The 19,844-nt window shown below is 40.6% G+C and overlaps 1 long non-coding RNA gene across 3 annotated transcripts in view; it reads left to right on the top strand.

Moving 5' to 3' along the window:
• Positions 1–19,844, top strand: part of LOC138749294 (uncharacterized) — a 110,904-nt gene that overhangs the window by 46,137 nt on the left and 44,923 nt on the right. Inside the window, exons 3-4 of one of the 3 annotated variants that reach the window (XR_011348543.1) lie at positions 6,481–6,581; positions 7,807–8,764. This is a non-coding gene — a long non-coding RNA (uncharacterized lncRNA). Of the gene's footprint in view, positions 1–6,480; positions 6,582–7,806; positions 8,765–19,844 lie in introns of those variants that run through there. The other 2 variants (XR_011348541.1, XR_011348542.1) reach the window with 2 other exon arrangements.

Consider the following 19,844-nt stretch of genomic DNA (forward strand, 5'->3'; position numbering starts at 1 on the left):
TCACTTAAACATAGAGGAGTACACGAGCTCAGTGACTGGCTACATCACCAAGTGCGTTGGGGTTGTCACGGAGATCGAATGCTTCACAACCAGGGCTAATCAGAAATCATGGTTGGATGCAGAGATCTGGAACCTTCACAGAGCTTGTGATGCTGCCTTTAGAACAGGGTGTAGGGTGGCACTAAGATTTGCCAGGGCTGAACTCTCCTGTGCAATTCAGAAGCCAAACCATGAGTACACATTTAAAAAAACAGCTGTTCGACACCAATGACACGAGGCCAATATGACAAAGGATCAAGACTATAATGGAGCATGTCAACCTTGCAAATTAAGGGCAATGATGCCTCCCTTCCAGACAGATTGAACACCATCTAAGCATGGTTTGAAGGGAAAGAAAGCCCTGAGACCCCCTGTTGAACGGAACCCCTGCATAGCCATGGCCAAGTTGAGAAGAACTCTATCCACGGTGAACCCACACAAAGCAGTGGGTCTAGACAACATACCTGGTCGGGTACAGAAGGACTGCACAGACCAACTGGCAGAGGTCTCACGGACATCTTCAACACCTCACTGCATCAGTCCATCATTCCTGTAGGATTCATCATTATGAAATGCTTTGAGATCTGGTGATGGAACAAGTCAAAGCATACCTCCAAGAGATGCTGAACCCATCTCATTCCACAGATGATGCTATAGCCTTGTCACTTCACTCTGTCCTTGGCCCATCTGGAAGACAGTGCCTCATTCGCCAGGCTGCCGCTCATTGACTTCAACTCAGCATGTAATGCAATCATTCCCCAGAGGTTGGTGGAGAAGCTGTCCTTGCTAGGGCTCAACACCCCTCTCTGTAATTGGATCCTGGATTTCCTAACGGAAAGACCACAGTCTGTCCAGGTCAGTAGCAGAATATCGAGCACCATCACGCTGAGTGCACTGGCGCACCTCAGTGCTGTGTGCACGGCCCACGCCCATTCACGTGACTGATCCAGCTCAAACAGAGTCATCAAGTTTGCAGATGACACTTCAGCAGTTGGCCCTAATCAGCCACAGCAATGAATCGGACAACAGAAATGAAGTGAAAAATCTGGTGAAATGGTGCAAAAGTAACAACCTGAGTCTCAATGTGGACAAAACAAAGGAGATGATTGTGGACTTCAGGAGGACCAGAAAGGACCATCCTCCACTACACCAACAATTCTGTAGTGGAGACCACCAAATTCCTTGGTGTTCATTTAACTAGTGACCTATCGTGGACTCTCAGCATCTCACCTGTCAGGAAAGTGCAACAGTGACTGCACTTTCTGAGAAGACTGAAGCGGCCAAGGCTTCTGACCACCATTTTGTCAATTTTCTATCAAGAGTGTCCTGGCTGGCTACATCACAGTATGGTGCGGTGGCTGCAGGGAAATAGATCAGAGGTCAATCAACAGGACCATAAGAGGGGCAGAGAGGATCACTGGCGTCTCCGCCCTCCTTATTGACGTGATCTACCGGCATCATCGTGTGCAGAGGGCACTCAAATTAATTGAGAACCCCTTCCACCCTTCATCCGGCATCTTTCAGCTTCTCCCCCGGGGAAGAGATGCGGGAGGATCAGAGCCAGCGCCACCAGGCTGAGGAGCAGCTTCTTCCCACGGTCAGTGAGAATGCTGAACGACCAAAGGAATTACTCACGTTAACCGTCCGAGGCTCATTTGTCCAAAACAATGTTTATTTATTTTTTTAATAGATGAAATATCTGTCCTAAAGATGTATAATTTGTCATTATGTGTGCTTTCTCTGGTTGTGTGTCTGTCTGTTTTGCACCGAGGACCAGAGAATTTTGTTTTGTTGGGTTGTACTTGTACAATCAGTGACAATAAACTTGACTTGGACTTGAACTTGGTAAGAAGCTTAAATAACGTGAATTGCTTCCCCCTATCCTTGAAGGTCCAATTATCATTAACACTCTGTGAAACTCTAACACGGAAAAATTCTTACAGCTACTGTTTGTACTTGAATAACGCTGTCAAATCAGTAGCAAAAGATATTTGGGGAGTGAGTTATTTAAGAATAATTTATATAACAATGGGCTTGAGGTAATTTTATTCTCCAATTAAGTGCCAGCTATGCTGAATTCAACCTGTCGGGTGAAACACGAAAGCATTCTAGTTGCTGGAATTCGGATATAAGAACAGAAAGTACTGCCTCTACCCAACCAATCAACCAGCATTTGCAGGAAAGGAATCATTCAAATGCAGACTTTAAAATAAATTTTAAAAACATTAAACATTTTGGGATGTGACATGGTGAAAGGTATTTAAATGCAAGTTTTCGTTCACTCTATCACCCGACATGATCTACAGGGATTGTTGTCTGAAGCGGACGCGCAAAATGATCGGGGATCCCTCCCACCCCGCGCACAGCATCTTTCCGGTGCTCCCGTCGGGAAAGAGATACAGGAGCATCAGAGCCAGCGCCACCAGGCTAAGGAACAGCTTCTTCCCCCAGGTTGAACGACCCAAAGGAACTGCTCACACTAACCCTCAGAGACTCTCATACTTACCAAACGATATTTATTTATTTGTTTGTACATGCGAGTGGTTGGCCTGCGTATGTATTGTTCGTCTATGTGTGTGTGTTATGTTTGGTTGCGTGTCTGCGTGTTTTGCACCAAGGATTGGAGAACGCTGTTTATTTGGGTTGTAATTGTGCAATCCAATGACAATAAACTTGATTTGACCAATTTGCACATACCTTGATGAAGGGTTTAAGCCTGAAACATTGGTTATATCTTTGCTATATAAAGTACACTGCTTGACCTGTGAGTTTCTCCAGCATTGTGTTTTTACTTCAAAGCAAACCTTTGAGTCTTACTCTTGACTTGACTTGACCTTACTGTGGGAAACAGAATGCTTATGTGCCCTGATCCCATCAGTTCCCCTGATATTACTTCCTGCTGTTCGAACAGTGGTTCTGTCCAGTGTCACGGTGAGGGAAAGGTGGTTGATGGCATCCAACCAGCAGATTTTGAATGATGTAAAGGAGACAGCAATTGGCCTTGGCAGGTAACCTCGAGTGGCTCCAGGCTTTGAAATTCTGGCTATTGTGTGCACACCTCAACAGGAACGACAGGAGGCTGACCTGGTTGATAGGACATCGTCAGCCAAATGATGGGGTGAGGGGTTTTGTTTAGGCATGAATCACAAAAAGCTGGTTTGCAGGTGCAGCAGGCTATCTTGAAGGCAAATGGAATGTTGCCCTTCATTGCCAGAGGGATTAAAATTAAAAAGAAGGAGCTTGTCTGCAAGTGTACAAGGTACTGGTGAGGTCACATCTGAAGTAATGTGCAAAGTCTCCTTACTTAAGGAAAGATGTGCTTACTTTGGAGGTGGCCCAGGGGAGGTTCACCAGGTTGATTCCAGAGATGAGGAGATTGGCCTATGAGAAGAGATTGAGTCGCCTGGGACTGTACTCACTGCAATTTATAAGAATGAGAGTGGATCTTTTAGAAACACATAAGATTATGAAAGGCATAGGTAGGATAGAGGTAGGTAAGTCGTTTTCTTTGGTGGGGGCGAATAGAACTAGGGGACATAGTTCAGGATAGTTGATTTAATGGAGATGGCGAGGAACTGCTTTTCCCAGAGGGGGGGTGAATCTGTAGAATTCGCTGCCTCTTGAAGCAGCAGAGGCGACCTCAGTAAATTTATTTAAGACAAGGTTGGATAGATTTTTACAAAGTAGGAGAATTAAGGGATATGGGGAAAAGACAGGTAGGCAGAGATGAGCCTATCATCAGATCAGCCATGATCTCATTGAATGGGGGAGCAGGCTCAATGGGCCAGATGGCCGACTCCTGTTCCTATTTCTTATGTCCTTATGTTCTAACAAGGGCAGCCTTTCTGTACAAGTGGCTCAACATTCCATGGGAGCTCTGCTGATCCCTGGGAGTAACATCTGAATGTCCCATGTAATCTGTGAGGTTCAGATTGCTGTAATGTCACAATGCTCTGCAAGCACTGGTGAGCCAGTTCACCCATAGTGATGGCAGCAGCAGTCTGAAGTAGCAGTGATGATAGGACAACGATTCCTTCTGCGTTGGAAGCCACAGCACTGACCAAAATAAGGTGCTTCCCAGGTGCGTCCACTCATGGGTGGATATAGTGGGCTGTCACCCTAACCCTGAACACTAAGCTCTGCTCAAAATACCTCTCCATCATCATGAGATTTCCAACGGGTTTCCAAATTCACCTACAATTTCATTGTTAATGAAGGTTATCCTATTGAAGTCAACCTTCTTGAACTCTTCACTGGTAGGAATTTCCTTGTACCCAACCAACTTGTCCCTGGTATCTCGGCTCCTGTAATCCAACTATATACTAATCTTTGTATTAGGGATATAGTATCAGCATTTGAGTACATAATTATTGGCCAGAATCAGAATTTATCGTCCTGAACATATCACATAATTTTGTTGTTTTGTGGCACAGTGCAAAAATTTCAAATAAATAAAAATAATGCAAGATAAAGAAAAAGACAAGGCGAGGTTGTGTCTGGTTCATTATTCATTCAGTAAACTGATGGCGGAGAGGAAGAAGCTGTCCTTGTGCTGCTGAGTGCTCGTCTTCAGGCCCCAATGACCTCACGAATATAAACTTTAAAAATTTAGACGTACAGCACGGTAACGGGCCATTTTGATCCACGAGTCCAGTGCCGCCTAATTAACCTACACCCCCTGGTACTTTTGGAATGGTGGGAGGAAACAGGAGCCTCTGGCAAAAACCCACGCAGACACGGGGACAACATGCAAGCCCCTTACAGACAGCCGGGGTTTTGAATCACTGGCGCTGTAAAGGCGTTATGTTAACCACTATGCCAACCGTACCATGTCTTCAATGAATGGGAGGTCAGACCCTGTCTTGGACTCAGCTATGCTTGCTACCTTCTGCAGTCCTCTGCATTCCTTGGCATTCAAATGCCCAAACCAGGCTGTAATGCAATCAGTCACTATATTTTTGCCTGTAAGATCTGATTAAGAATTCGACGACATGCCAAATCACCTCAGGCTTCTTAAAAAATATAGGCATTGCTGTGCCTTCTTCATGGTTGTCTTGATCTGCTGGCTCCAGGAGAGGTCCTCCAAGAAGTAGACCCCTAGGAACTCTACCTCTCTACCTCTGACCCGTCAGTGCAGACAGGTGCATGGCCCCTTGACCCGCCATTCACAATAAGCTACTTGTTCAGGTTGCTCTTGAAAGCAAGGCTGCTGTTGTTCTGGGCACCACCCAAACTGACTCTGAATCCCTAATCTGTATTCTGGATCATAATTTCCTGTTATTAAAATACAAAGATAACTGTGGGGTTAATATGAAAATGTGTTAATAAAGGGTAAAAAAAACTGCGTCGATTTTATAATCTCCAGTTCTAATTTTTATTGAAGTCAAACCCTACTCCAACAAGTTCAAGAAGTGAGGTGCATCGTTTCCACTCGTTGCAATGAATAGATTAAGTAAATTTGCCTCTTTTCCTTTGAGTGAATTCTGACAAGATCATCAGAATCCTGAGTTGGAGGAGTTACAAAGGCTGGCAGTGAACGTAAGCTGAATAATCATGCACTGTTCAGCCTGCAGCTTTGTAATTAATGACTTGCATCAGGGCTGGTGTCAGTTCAAATCTCTCACACTGTTATAATTTTAACGATGCAGCCTGATAGAGGGCCCTTCCGGCCTACGAAATCTGTGGCACCCAATTAACCTACAAACCCTGTACATTTAGGAGGGTGTGAGGAATCCAGAGCACCCAGAGAAAACCTAAGCAGGTAATGGGGCGAACGTACAAACTCCTTAGGGGCAGGTCATGGGGCGACTGTAATAGTGTTAAGCTTTTCTCAGCCAAGCTAAACCCTCAAGTACTTTTACATTTTTAAAATTTAAATTTGAATTTTTAAAATTAGGCATCCCTCATGGTAACAAGCCCTTTCAGGCCAAGAACCCATGCCGCCAAATTACACCTGATTGACCTATACCCCCAGTAGGTTTTTGAAGGCTGGAAGGACTCCAGAGCACCTGGAGGAAACCACGCATTCCTTCGTGTGTACTCCACCTTTCTGCTTGTTGACTGCAGACCAACCTTCCAATCTCATAACCCTTGATATCCAAAAATCTATATCACCTTGAATATAGACGAGGGCAGCACAGTTAGCATTGAGGACGGCAGAGTTAGGGCAACGTTGTTATAGCAGCAGCAGCCTGGGTTTGAATCCAGTGCTGTCTGTGAGGAGTTTGCATGTTTTCCTCATGGGTTCTTCTGGACGCTCCGGTTTCCTCCCATACTGGGGTTAGAGGTCAATTGGGTGTTGTTGGGCTGTATGGGCTCATGGGACCCATACAGCCACCGTGCTGTATGACTAAATAAAATAAAATATATTTAACATCTGAAGGATGTAGCTTTCAAAGCTTATATCGCCAACAACTCACCATCCCCTTATTTTTACCACAGAAAAAGGCAAAGATTAGCAGTGTTACAGCCACATCACTTCCTGACTTCCCTTCAAGTTACTGGTGATCCTGACGTGACTACAGCAGGAACAACCAGGTAGAGTAAGTAAATGTGGCCAGTACTGTGAGTGGAAAAAGTGCAATAAAAATTTCATTAAAATGTAATACAACTGGTAACTTATTTTAAATAATATGTGTTATACTGCCTTCAATTAAACTGCCTTCAAATATTATTAAGGATATATGAAAATAATGATCAATATGTTGGCAAAACTGCATTAACAATAAAATATTGTCCAGAGTACACAGTTAAAAGTATGCCATGGATGTTGACTACAAAATAAATCCCAACTACAAAGGAATTGACAAGATGAAGGGTCAATATGGGACAGTAATGGGGATCTGATAAATGAGGACAAAATATACTGGCCTTTTTAAGCCGCTGCAGTCTATATATCACTGTGCTGGTTTCTCTTTCATTGTGTTTTTTTATACATTTGATTACATCATTTGGTCTGAGACTGCTTTCTGCCATGGCTAAAATATAGCAAGTTCTGCATAGCTGGCTTGTCCTTGTCAGATATTCTGATCTAAGGTCAGTAATTTTAACTGTCCGGATGAAGATGACTGTGAGGGATAGGGCAGGCTCCTGATGTATGGTAGTAGAAACTTGTTTTGTGACACTGAATGGCCTGTGAGAAACAACCACCTCCCATTATCCCTGTCAGCATCTGGTTTCAGTACGTCGTTAGAACCAGCATTACCTCAGTACAGATGAGAAAGTTGAATTTCTGCCCTCTTGTGTCTATACCTGATGCAGACAATGGCAAGATCTTGTTTTCAGCTCACAGTTCGATCACACATTATATTTTCTTATTGTGCAATCTTTACAGGGTTTTCACCTCTTACCCATTTAACTGAAGGCCCATAATCTGATCTTATCCTTTCTTTGCCATTTTAATTATTTTTTTAAATGACAGAAAATTTTAAAAATCTTTAATTCTGCTTAGGAATTTTCTCCTCCATTCTTCAAAGATTTGTCTTAAATTTCTGAGACTCTTGGCATTCCTAGAAAGCTGATAAATTCATCAGATGGAATATAAACAATTATTCCAAAGTTCATCTTTGATCAATCTACAGCAGGGGTGGCCAACCTTAGATGGCCACCTTGGATTAGATGGACAAAAAGGATAGTATAGACATGATGGGCCAAGGGGCACATTTATGACTATGTTTTTAGGTTTATAAAAAAAGTACCTGTCTTATTATGGGGACGTTCAAACTTTCACTTCCAACATTAAATTTGCAAGTTTCATTTTTCTCTCAGGAGCAAGAACTCTTCCAGCAGAGACTGGCACCAAGTGTGGGCTGAAGCACAGAAATCGTTTTCATTCTTGTTTATATGCTTGAAAAATTATGTGGAAATATTCCTTTCAGCTCTTAAAATTTGAGCAGGAACTTCACCAATCAATCAAGACTTCAATGAAACTCTTAGGTTTCAGTCAGGACATTTAAAATACTAATTGCAAAATATATCAGGGATTATTGCTTGGACAGGAGCTGGTATAAGAACATCCTCAGCTACTAATAAATGTGCTCAAAATTCTAAAATTACAAACACTGCACCTTAAGATGCCTCTTGTAACTTTTGAACATAACTCAATAACGAGACTGCATGAAGGTAGGTTGTGTGTGTGTGTGTGTGTGTGTGTGTGTGTGTGTGTGTGTGTGTGTGTGTGTGTGTGTGTGTGTGTGTGTGTGTGTGTGTGTGTGTGTGTGGCCACTGAGTGTTAATTACCAGGCATCTCTTTGGCTTAGGTACAGCTTGCATCCAGAAAATTAAGGAAAAATGTTTCGCTTTGAGACATACAATGCTACAGCTTACTTAATACAATGCTGAGTAAATATTCCTTTTAAATAAATGTAGATACCGACATCCTCAATGCATCTAAATTTGTGGACAATTTTATTATGGATATGACCATTATGTGTGCCCTATATACTCTTATAAACATAAAATATATTGACATCAGCTGTATTTCTATTATAAAATTGGATTGTTGTTATGATTATTAGCTTTGCAGCCTGTTGTTTATTTTACACGTTTTCAGATTATTTACAATATTCTCTTCCGGTCGGATGTATTTGGTAGGACAATGGGAAACACTTTTTTCTAACTTAGCACATTTCAACCACCTCGACCCGTCTGCTTGGCATTCAGAGCAGAAGAATGCAAGAACATCAATCAAGGATAGTGTTTATTTCCTGAAATTGTTTGAAATTAAAGAAGATATTAAGAGGTGAAATGTACCCCATAAAAGGCAAATAAAATTAAACATAATTTTTGATGAAAGATATCAGGAAGTACTTTTATGAAATATGTGCTGAGGAATTCATTGCACAAATGTTTTTTCCAGTTGTTGAACTACCCTCAACAACTGGAAAAACTGCAATGAATTTCTCAGCTCATATTGAAATAATTTGAAGTGGGTCTGACCTACTCTTGAGGGCCACATATAGCCTTGGAGCATGAAAACTTGGCTTGCTAAGTCCATGCGTACCAGTCACATTTTCTTGTCTGATGCTTTGTTGCGTTTGAATTGTGTGGACCTGAGGGCTCAAAAAGAATGTTTAATGAGACTGTTGCATTATTGGTTAATAACTCAAAAATCAAAACACTGAGATCCGTTGGTGACAGTGAATTAATGAGAAGCAGGAGTTAAGGAAAATGTCCCTAAGGGCACATTATGACCCAAAATGACAGAAGCTCATTATACGTAATATAATATGAATAGCTTGAAAGCTCAAGAGATGAAGAAAACACTATGAACCTTGGAGTGGCAGTGAGAGGCACATTGAATAACTTTGTGAACCTCCACTCTTCACATTGTCTCATAATCAGTTGACACAATTGGACCAATATGGTAAGATTGGAAGTACAAACTTGGCGTCAAGTCATCCTAACCCCATTCTGGTGGCCCCCATCAGTCATGCTTGACCATGGATACTACACCTCTGATGGTCACTGTGGAGTGGCCTCTCCAGGGCACAAGCCAGGGCAGAGTTGATAAGTAGATCCAACTGTTGCCCATACTATGAGAATCCCCCCACCCCCCACCCCCATGCTAATGACAGGTCCAAAGGAACAACAAAAGTCGAGACATTTTGATATACCATGAGTTACAAAATAATTATGGATAAGGATGGGCCTGTTCCTCAGGTTGAGATTCAAAATTGGAGGAAGGCCAATCTGAGGAAACGAGAAAGGATCTAGAAAGAGTGGATTGATTGGGTGAGGTTGATTTCTGGAAAAAATGTGCTCGGTAAGTGGGAGGCTTTCAAAGGGGCAGAATTTTTATGTTCCTGTAAGGATTAAAGCAAATTTAACAGGCCTAAGGAATCATGGTTTTCAAGGGATATTTAGGATCTAATTAAGAAGATGTATAACAGGTAGAACAACAAAGAGCAAATGAGGAGCATAAAAAAATGCCAGGAATAACTATAGAGTGAAATCAGGAAGACTAAAAGAAAACATGAGGTTGCTTTAGCAGACAAGTTGAAGGAAAATCCTGAGATATATTAAGAGTTAAAGGATAATAAGGGACGAGATTGGTCCTCTTACAGATCAGAGTAGTCAACTATGTATGGAGCCAGAAGAGGTGAGCGAGATCTTAAAATGGTTTTTGCATCAGTTTTCACTCAGGTAACTGGCATAGATGCTAGGAAAGGGAGGCAGCAAGGTCAAGGACCCTATGCAGATTAAAGAGGAGGAGATGGTTCCTGTCTTAAAGCAAATAAGGGTGAATAAATCCCAGGGCCTGACAAATTATTCCCTTGGGCCTTGAGGAAGGTTAGTGTAGAAATTGCAAGGCCCTGGCAGACGTATTTAAAATGTCCTTAGACACGGATGAGGTGCCATAGGATTGGAGGGTAGCTCATATTGACCCATTTTATTTAAAAAAAGGCTCCAAACACAACCCAGTGGCCTGACATCAGTAATTGGAATGTGTTCTAAGAGATCGCACATATATATTTGGATAGTCAGGAACTGATTAGGGATAGTCAATGTGGAAGTTGTCTACATGGACTTTAATAAGGTCTTTAACAAGGTCCCACATGGAAGGTTAGTCAGGAAGGTACAGTCACTCGGTATTCATGGTGAGGTAGTAAACTGGATTCTACATTAGCTTTATGGGAGAGACCATAAAGCATGATTGCTTCTCTGACTGGTGCACCTCAAGAATCGGTCCTGGGTCCATCGTTGTTTTTCATCAATGATCTAGATGATAATGTGTAAATTGGATCAGTAAGTTTGCAGATGACAAAAATGTTGGAGATGTTGTGGACAGCATGGAAGGCTTTCAAAGCTTGCTGGGGGATCTGGATCACCTGCAAAAAAAAAAATGGGCTGCAAATTGACAGATGGAATTTAATGCAGACAAATATGAGGTGTTAATTTTGGAAGGACAAACAAAGGTAGGACATACGTGGTAAATGGCAGGGCAATAGGGATGTGGGAGGTCTGACACAGGTACAGATTTCCTTGAGAGTGGCAAAACAGGTGGATCAGGTCATAAAGAGAGCTTTTGGCGTACTGGCCTTCATAAATTAAAGTATTCAGTATGTATCTAACGAACTGGCCTCAATAACTTTCTGAAGTGAAGAGTTCCACAAGATCACAACTCTCTGAGTGAAAACAGTTCTCATCTCAATCCTGAAGACCTTCTTCAGACTGTGACCTGGACTTCCCCGATATTTCTGCATCTAACCTGTCTAGTCCAGTCAGAACTTTATATGCCTCAATGGGATCCCTCTCATTCTTCTAAATTCTGATGAGTAGTCTATCCCATTTTCATAATTCAGTCCTGCCATCCCAGGGATCAGTCTGTTGAACTTTGCTGCACTCTCTCTATAACCTGATCTGCCTCACTGACAAGACACCTTTCTGATAGCAGAGCCTTGCAAAACTCTCTTCATTCACAAAACCCAATTTCATAAGATTCAGATTCAAGATTCCTTTATTGTCATGTCATCATGCAGAACATGTAATATTACACAAAATTGACATCTGCCTGCCATAAGGCAGATAAAGAGTCACCATGAGTGTTGCCTTACAGTTTAAGAGAAAGAGAAGCAAAAGTGAGTCCCTTTAGAGTCACTGAGTGTCCACGAATTTGCATCCCATGCGCCTGCAGCCTCGGCAGCCATACAGATTCCTGTTCGATCCATTGGCAGCCCGAGCTCCAGATCCAAACCTCTGACACGATCACAACGTCTTCAATGCCCAAGGCTCTTTGGGAGCCCTTCTTGCTCTTTCCACCTTCTTGATTATTGGCTCTGAGACCTGGTTCCAATGACACCCAACCGCAAGTCACCCATATGTGGATTTTACACCTTCCGCAGCCTTAGAGCACACAGTAAGATCCCCCAAGGTACAGTCTGATAATAACTGTAGATATTTTTTTTCTTTTATTTTTCCAATGACACTAAAACCTGAACACTTAGCTGTATGGATGGCATGGAGAGCTGCAGCTGATGGAGCTGATTATTGTTGGTGCTTAACTGCTCAGAAATGATTGTGCTTTGGTAGTTGTGGCCTGGCAGGCAACCTCGACCTTTTCAATGGTGACTTCTCGTGTGCAAATTCCTAACCACTTACCATTTGGCAGCAAGAATATGTGGATGTGCTTAATGTTCATCTGCTCCACTTCACCATTCGACATCCATCCATTATTGCGCATTGGCAGTTTACCCTTCCTAAATGCAGTTCTCCACATTTTAAAATTTATATTTAGACATACAGCATGGTAACAGGTCCTTTCAGCCCAATTACACCCAATTGACTTACAGCCACTTCCTAAAGTTTCTGGGGACATTTTGCTGAAGTGTTATTGATAGTTCGGGATAAACTTATGGAAACAAACAGTGAAAACTGGTTCACTTACAGAGTACAACTTCAATTTGAATTCCACGGCTGCTTTCGCAGCCCTGAGTATGGTGGCAGACTTTTCTGCTATGCTCCCATTCTAATGAGCAAGCATTTGCACTGCTTGAGTACTTGCAACTTTAATGTCAATGACTAAATACACAGTTTTAAGCACCGAGCTCTTGTCCATGCCTGGAAGTTGAATTTTGGATGTGACATTATTTGAATGGTTTGATGGATTAAGAACAATCTCATGCTAGTTTGAAAAAAAATGGAAGGATCACCATGGTAACCTGCCTAATGGGGAATTGTTATGTGTGCTTAGAAGTCTGATGGAAGGGTTTGTTCTGGGTAATTTTAATAGCAGACTTTAGAGTGTCATTTCTTTTTTTTTCTGGGTTCTGGATGAATTAGAAGTTACTCTGTATTCGAGGAGAGCGTGCTTCCATAATGATTGATTGGCATTCATTTCTGTCAGAGCATTAAAATACAAGAAGTTGCAAAACTCCTTCAAATAGAATTACAAAGGTAAAATGATGGTGTGCAAAAGCTTTTGAGAAGCAAACTGAACAATTTGGTATCTTTGGCTTTATTTAAATTTCAAGTTGAATATTTAAACGTATATCTCTTCTCCTCCATATTATGCAAAGAGATTTGGATAAAATGGAAAATAAGACAATAAAAATGGATCCAAGTGAGTCAATGTTGTTTATCATGGCTCAACAGTAAAAGAAGGAACTGAAGTTATATTGCCATTTTACAAATACTTCCCCGCATATTCTTGTATCTTGTGAATGAAGTCACTGTGGTAATGATGGAATCATAAAGCTAATTGACACACCATGAGGTGTACAATCCCCATACAAGTACTAACTTCTCCTTCCTCCTGCTGTTTTGCCATAACCCTGTGATTTCTTCTACTCTTTGTACCATTGCTGAATCTACTTCCACCTTCCTGATAATACATTCCACATCCAGCACTCTTTCAGGTAATGAATCCAAGAATGGAAAAATCTCTCATGTAGAAGCACCAGCCAATTAATGTAGAACAAGGTCCCACTAATAGTGATCTGGAATTCTCTTTCTACAGAGAAAAGGTACGAGTTTGCTTCTACCTGCTTTCAGAATCATCAGAAACACAAAATAATTCAAAGATTGTAAGAGCCCGCTTTGCACCTTTTACTGATTACAATGGGTCAAAAGAAATGGTCATTTTCTACCTCAGTAGACAGAGACCCTTTTGAAAACAACATTTGAATTTGTTCAACGCTGTCTTGTTCATTGAATAAGAAATGAACCGTTCCTCGTTTTCTCTGTTGAAGCAGACCTCTGAGAGATTGGTGCATGTGCCCCACGCCTGGCAGTCCCTTACACCAGATGCTTGGCTCCCAACCCTACTTCATGGTTCTTTGCAGCTGAAGATTGTCAGTTCAGAGAACAGTCTGAATTCACACAACAGCTATCATAGTCGGTGAACTGCCATTACCTCTCTGGTTCACTAACAAGTGCGCCAAGTTTTTTTTTTACATTCTGGAACACACGGTAACAACTTTCAAAATAATGTCCACAAAGTTAAACATATAAATTTTAACATTTTGAGTGCCACACTCACACATTCAATGAAAATAAGTCAAAATGATGAATTTGACAAAAGAATAAGGAATACCAAGAGAATGTACTTTTTCCTGGCAGCTGAGCTCTCCGAATGTGAATGCAGGCTGCTGGGCTAGAATCAGGTTGAACAGAGCCTCATTGGTCTTGGTTCCCATCTCAGAACTGGGCAACTCTGGAATTTGGCAGCACTTGGTGGCAGGGTGAAGATGCCACTGTGAATTGAAACTCAGTATTGACATTGGTATGGTATAGATGCAAAGTTTCAGAGTGAAATATATTTGTTTCAAGGGTGCTAATATTTCCATAAAACAGAGTTTGTGTTTCAAATGGAGCTTATGACTGACTTCTGGTAACCATTATTGAATAAGGCTGTAGGTGTTGAACTTGCACTATTTTTATTTATTTACATATTTATTTTAAACTTTGGTTCATAGAAAGGTTTGTGATGCTGTCACAAAACAACCAATTTTGTGACATGATACCATGATAAATTCTGATTCTATAGCCCCTTGAAATCTGCAAACTGGAAATTGCAGTCAGAGGTTCTTCAAGGTATTACGTTCAGAATTCAGTCTGACTGAAAAAAGCCATAACAGCAACAGTATAGCTATGCTTTAAAAGAGATGTTAAATCACCACTTGTCAGGGTGACTGTGCTGTCCCCATCCACCTGCAAAAAACTTGCATGTTTTTCCCATATCAAGGATGCTATAGAAATGCAAGCTCTATTAATTGACCTCCACTCTCTGGCTGCATGCTTTGAATGTACTGCTTAGTATCAAAAACCCAGAAAGCAATATGTGAAGTGCCAGAGATAAAGATTGTGACAGACTAGTGGACTGTTCTTGTCCAGGTGAAGTAGTTTGTCAAAGTCATCATTCACAAGGAAGGATCATTATTCTCATTGTTTTGCTTGTTTAGTCTTAAAAATAAGCCTTGTTTGAGTATATATCATCTAATAAGTCTTGTACAGATTTAATTTCTCATGGGCTCAATTTGTATGCTTGCAAATTCCAATGATCAACACTTAGTGTTTTCTGTGCTCAATTAAGCTTCTTAATTAAACATTATTTTCATGTGTTCGTCGATCCATATTAAATTTAGACATACAGCACAGTAACAGGCTATTTCAGCCCAGGAGTCCGTGCTACCCAATTTATACTCAATTAACCTACACCCCCGGTGCATTTCAAATGGTGGGAGGAAACTGGACCCCCCTGGGATAACCCACACAGACATGGGGAGAATGTACAAACTCCTTACAGATAGCATGGGATTCGAACCCTGGTCCTGATTGTTGGTGATGTAAAGGCGCTAACCACTGTGTCAACTGCATCTTACTACATTTGTCAGAATGCATTTTAAAAAAATAAATTTCAAAAAGCTTTCAGTTATTCAAGGAGCCATATTTTAGAATTTTGAAAATAGTCAATCAATTTCACCATCGTAAATTATGCTACAAAGCAACATCAAAATCATGATTAAAATTTAATGTTGCTATGATTTGAATTTCTGCACCTTGAGTGGATTTCTTGAGCCAATATAATTGTATTTGAATCAGAGGAGAGCAATGGCCATCTATTATTGGTTGGTGTCCGCTATTAATTGCACATAGAGTCATTGAGACACATACAGCTCGGAATAGGCCCTTCCATCCAACTCTTCTATTGACAACCAAGCTGGAACTCTGTGCTAGTTTCATTTGCTTGCAATTGATCCATGTTCTTCAAAGTCCCTCTTGTTAATATATCTGTCCAATGTCAAAATGTCAAAAAAACCAAAATGGCAGCACTGCCAGAGCTGCGGTAATGGCAGGGCTCCTTCTAGAGTGGACTCAGGAGAGTGGAGTCACAGTGCTGCTCCAAAAGGTATAACCGTCTGGTCCTAATGCCGGCATTGAACAACCCGTCCAAGGAGCTTTTAAACTAAAATCCTGCAACCACGGGTCATTGCGCAAGATGGCAGCACCTGTACTCAGCAACGACCAAGAGGGATTGCAGATGTTGGGGGAGTAGTGGACTGGCGCAGGGCACCAGAAATGGGGAGGACGCCCCCTTTTGTGGAGAAGCGGAGGAGATAACCCTAAAGGAAAATGACCCCAGCGGCAGGCCAGCGAGGAGCTCGGAGGCTGAATGGCCCACACTGGCAGCGGGTGATTGGGCAGTCAAAAAACCCACATCGGCTGTGGGCTGCTGGAGACTGGCTCTTGGGGACCAGGATTCAGAACCGGGATTCGAGAGGATTCTGAAAGCAAGAAGGGCTCCCAAAGGACCAGGTTCGGGGTCTTTTTTTGGGGGGGGGGGGAGAAGAGTGCATTCATGGCCCAATTCCCATCCCCACACACCTGCAGCACCAGCATTACTAAGGGGCTGCGGACCACACCGGGTGATGCCATCAGAGGGGTGTTATCAAAATGAATCACTTGGTTTCATCTCCACACGCTATAAGCACACGCGTTTGTCTGCAACACTGGAAGGAGAGGGGCAGTGTAACAGCACGGCGGATGGAGGAGGCCAATGGCAGATATGGCCCCCGCTCAGCGATTTATTGAATGGCAGTTTGTGCCCTGCCCCCAGTGACACCCCCCACCCCGACCCCATTAGATCTCCTCTGATGCCGAAGGACCTTGGTTCTGGAGGGTTCCTGATCATGGAGGAGGTTTGGATCTAGTGCTCTTGTTGTCGAAGTATTGAACAGGGATCTGTGTGGCTATGGGAGCGCTGGAGGTAAATTCATAGACACTCAGTGTCTCTGAAGGGACTCTCTTTGAGTTTTCTTTCTCTCGTACTGTAAGTGGAGCTAGGCAACACTAATGGCAACTGTCTGCAGGCAGAAGACAATTTCATGTAATATCATATGTTCTTTCTTTTTCAATCTTTTCATTAAACATATTATAAGTAAACAATACATGAAGAGAATAGAATACAGAATTGAATAGTCAAAACACCAATATATTGCAATACATAATATAACATTAAAACATATTGAACAATATTGTTCCTCTCTCCTCAATTTGAAATATTCAAAAAAGAGAAAAGAATATTAAAACCCCATCTAACTTACCAAAATAAACAAAAAAACCCAGAAAAATAAAATGTCTGAGCAGCCTAAATAGAGTGTTCACTACAACAGATCAGTATAAACTATCTGGTCCTTGCCAATAAAAAAAAACCAACAGAAATCCAGAACAAATTAACTCATATGGAAATAGGACGCCAAGTCTCTTCAAACTTAACAGAGGTATCAAAAGTGCAACTTCTAACTTTTTTCTAAACTTAAACATGACATAACTTGAGAGAGCCATTGCATCAAAGTAGGTGAATTAGGATCTTTCCATTTAAATAGAAATGACTCTTCTGGCCATCAGTGTAGTAAAGGCTACATCCCGATGTGCAGACGTGGGAGCTTGACCCACCTCAGGAACTATAATTCCAAAAATAGCAGTCAATGGATTAGGTTGCAATCTAAGACCCAGTATAATTGACCAAGTCTTGAAAATATCTGTCCAATACAAAGCAAGACAAAAACATATGCATTAGTGTGGCTATCTGTGATTTATATCTATCACACAGAGGACTAACATTAGGAAAGATACGAGCCAATTTATCTTTTGGCATATGAACCCAATTAACCACTTCACATAATGAATCTTTATATATATATATATATATATATATATATAATCATTCCAAATATCTCTACCCAAAGTTCCTCTGGGAGAACTGACTGAAGTTCCAATTCCCAAGCTCATCTAATGTTATCATTACAGATCAATTGTAATTTTAATAAAATTATTGTAAATATTACCTATTAAACCCTTATGGGAAGGATTCAAATGAAAAGGACTATCAATCAAATCAGGTTGATATGATATTACATATTAAGTCATTTAATATCTTATTCAAAAAACTTCTAACTTGAAAATATCTATAAAAGTGTGACTTAGGTATATTATATTTGTTAGATATTATCTCAAAACATGTTCTGTATTATGACATGACAATAAAGGAATTTTGAACGGCCCTGGCTTCCTCTGGCAACTCGTTCCAGATACACATAAACAAATAACGAAATATAAATAAACTGACTGTGCACTTAAATGGATGGATCTAATAGTAACTTAAACTTATACAATTTTTCCAAAATGTACTTAATTTCTTCCCAAAATGATTGTACATACATACAGGACCAAACAGCATGTAAAAAAGTTCCAACATATGTACCACATCTAAAACAGGAATCTGAATTACTAAAGCCACATTTTTTCAATTTCATAGGAGTTAAATATAACTGATGCAAAAAATTGTAATTAACCATTCCATATCGTACATTCGTCAATCTAGTAACACTATCATGACGTATATCCGTCCGATATTCTTCAGGAAAAACAAAAGTTAAGTCATTTTCCCATTTTAGCTTAGATTTCTCCCATTCCGGCTTATCCATATTATCTTGTAGTACTTGATACATAACAGAAATATAGCCCTTTTTTGGCATAGAAGAAATCAAAGACTCAAATTCCGACAATACAGGTAAAATCATCTCTCTACCATACATATTTTTTACCAATGATCGAAGTTGATAGTAAACAAACAAAGATTTTTCCGCGATATCAAAACGTTCTTTCAATTGATTAAAAGAAAGAAATTGTCTTTCTACAAAACAATCCTGTAATTTTTAAATCCTTAAAATCCCAATTCTTTAAATGACTATTAAATAATGAAAAAGGAATAAGCTGATTATTATATAATGGCGTTAAAATAGATACTTTATTTTTTTATTGGGTTATGTGATTCCTTTAAAGGGATTGGGGTTGGATAAATTTCAAATTGCATTTGTATATTTAGCATTGCCTGTAGCTCGAAAATGTATAGCAAGTACATGGAAAGATAATATAGTGATTAATATAATGCGATGGCAGAATGAAATGAAAGCTTGAATTGTTATGGAACAAAATACATATGTTTTGCATGATAATTACTCTTTTTTTGTTAAAAAATGGTTACCATATTTGGATTATATGCATTTAGATATACTTTGATTTATTTTATTTTTATTTTCTCTTTATATATTTTTTGGCTCTCCTTAAGAGAGCTGGATGAAGGGGTTGGAGGGGGGTGTGGGAATTTAATTTTGAAAAATCTGTTTTTTCTCTTTTTATTTTCTTTTTAAAATTTATATATATATGCTATTGTCTGTATTTTGTATGATTACCAATAATTTTTCAAATAAATAAAGTTTGAAAAAAAAAGAGTTCTTAAATGAGCCACTGATTGAGTTTATTGTTGAGGAGTCTGATGGTGGAGGGATAGAAGCTGTTCCTGAAGCAAGTCGTGGCATCTCTACCTCTTTCCTGATGGTAGCAGCAAGAACATAGTGTGTGCTGGGAAGTGTGGATCCTTGATGATTGCTGCTGCTCTCTGACGTCAGCATTCCTTGCAGTTGTTCTCGATGGTGGGGAGGGTTTTGCCCCACTTATTTGCACTGTGACCCACCTCTCAACTGCTCGCCAACTCTCTGCTGATTTTCTTATCACCCACCTACACTACAGGTAATTTGCAATAATCAGCTAACAGTCCCACCCATCTTTGAGATGTGGGAGGAAACTGATTTACCAGCAGAAACCTGTACAGTCACAGAAAAACTATGCAAACTCTACACAGACTGTACCCATAGTGAGGTCACTGGTGGAGGGCAGCAGAGCCACTTAACTGCAGCATCTTTGCTTATAAGAACACATATTGCATTAACGTTCCAGCATTAAAGATCTTACTCCATTTAAAGTAAACTTTTGAACATTTTCTTAACTAATCAATATGACTAGAA

This window comes from Narcine bancroftii, chromosome 14, assembly GCF_036971445.1.
Source record: "Narcine bancroftii isolate sNarBan1 chromosome 14, sNarBan1.hap1, whole genome shotgun sequence".
NCBI classification, from domain to species: Eukaryota; Metazoa; Chordata; class Chondrichthyes; order Torpediniformes; family Narcinidae; genus Narcine; species Narcine bancroftii.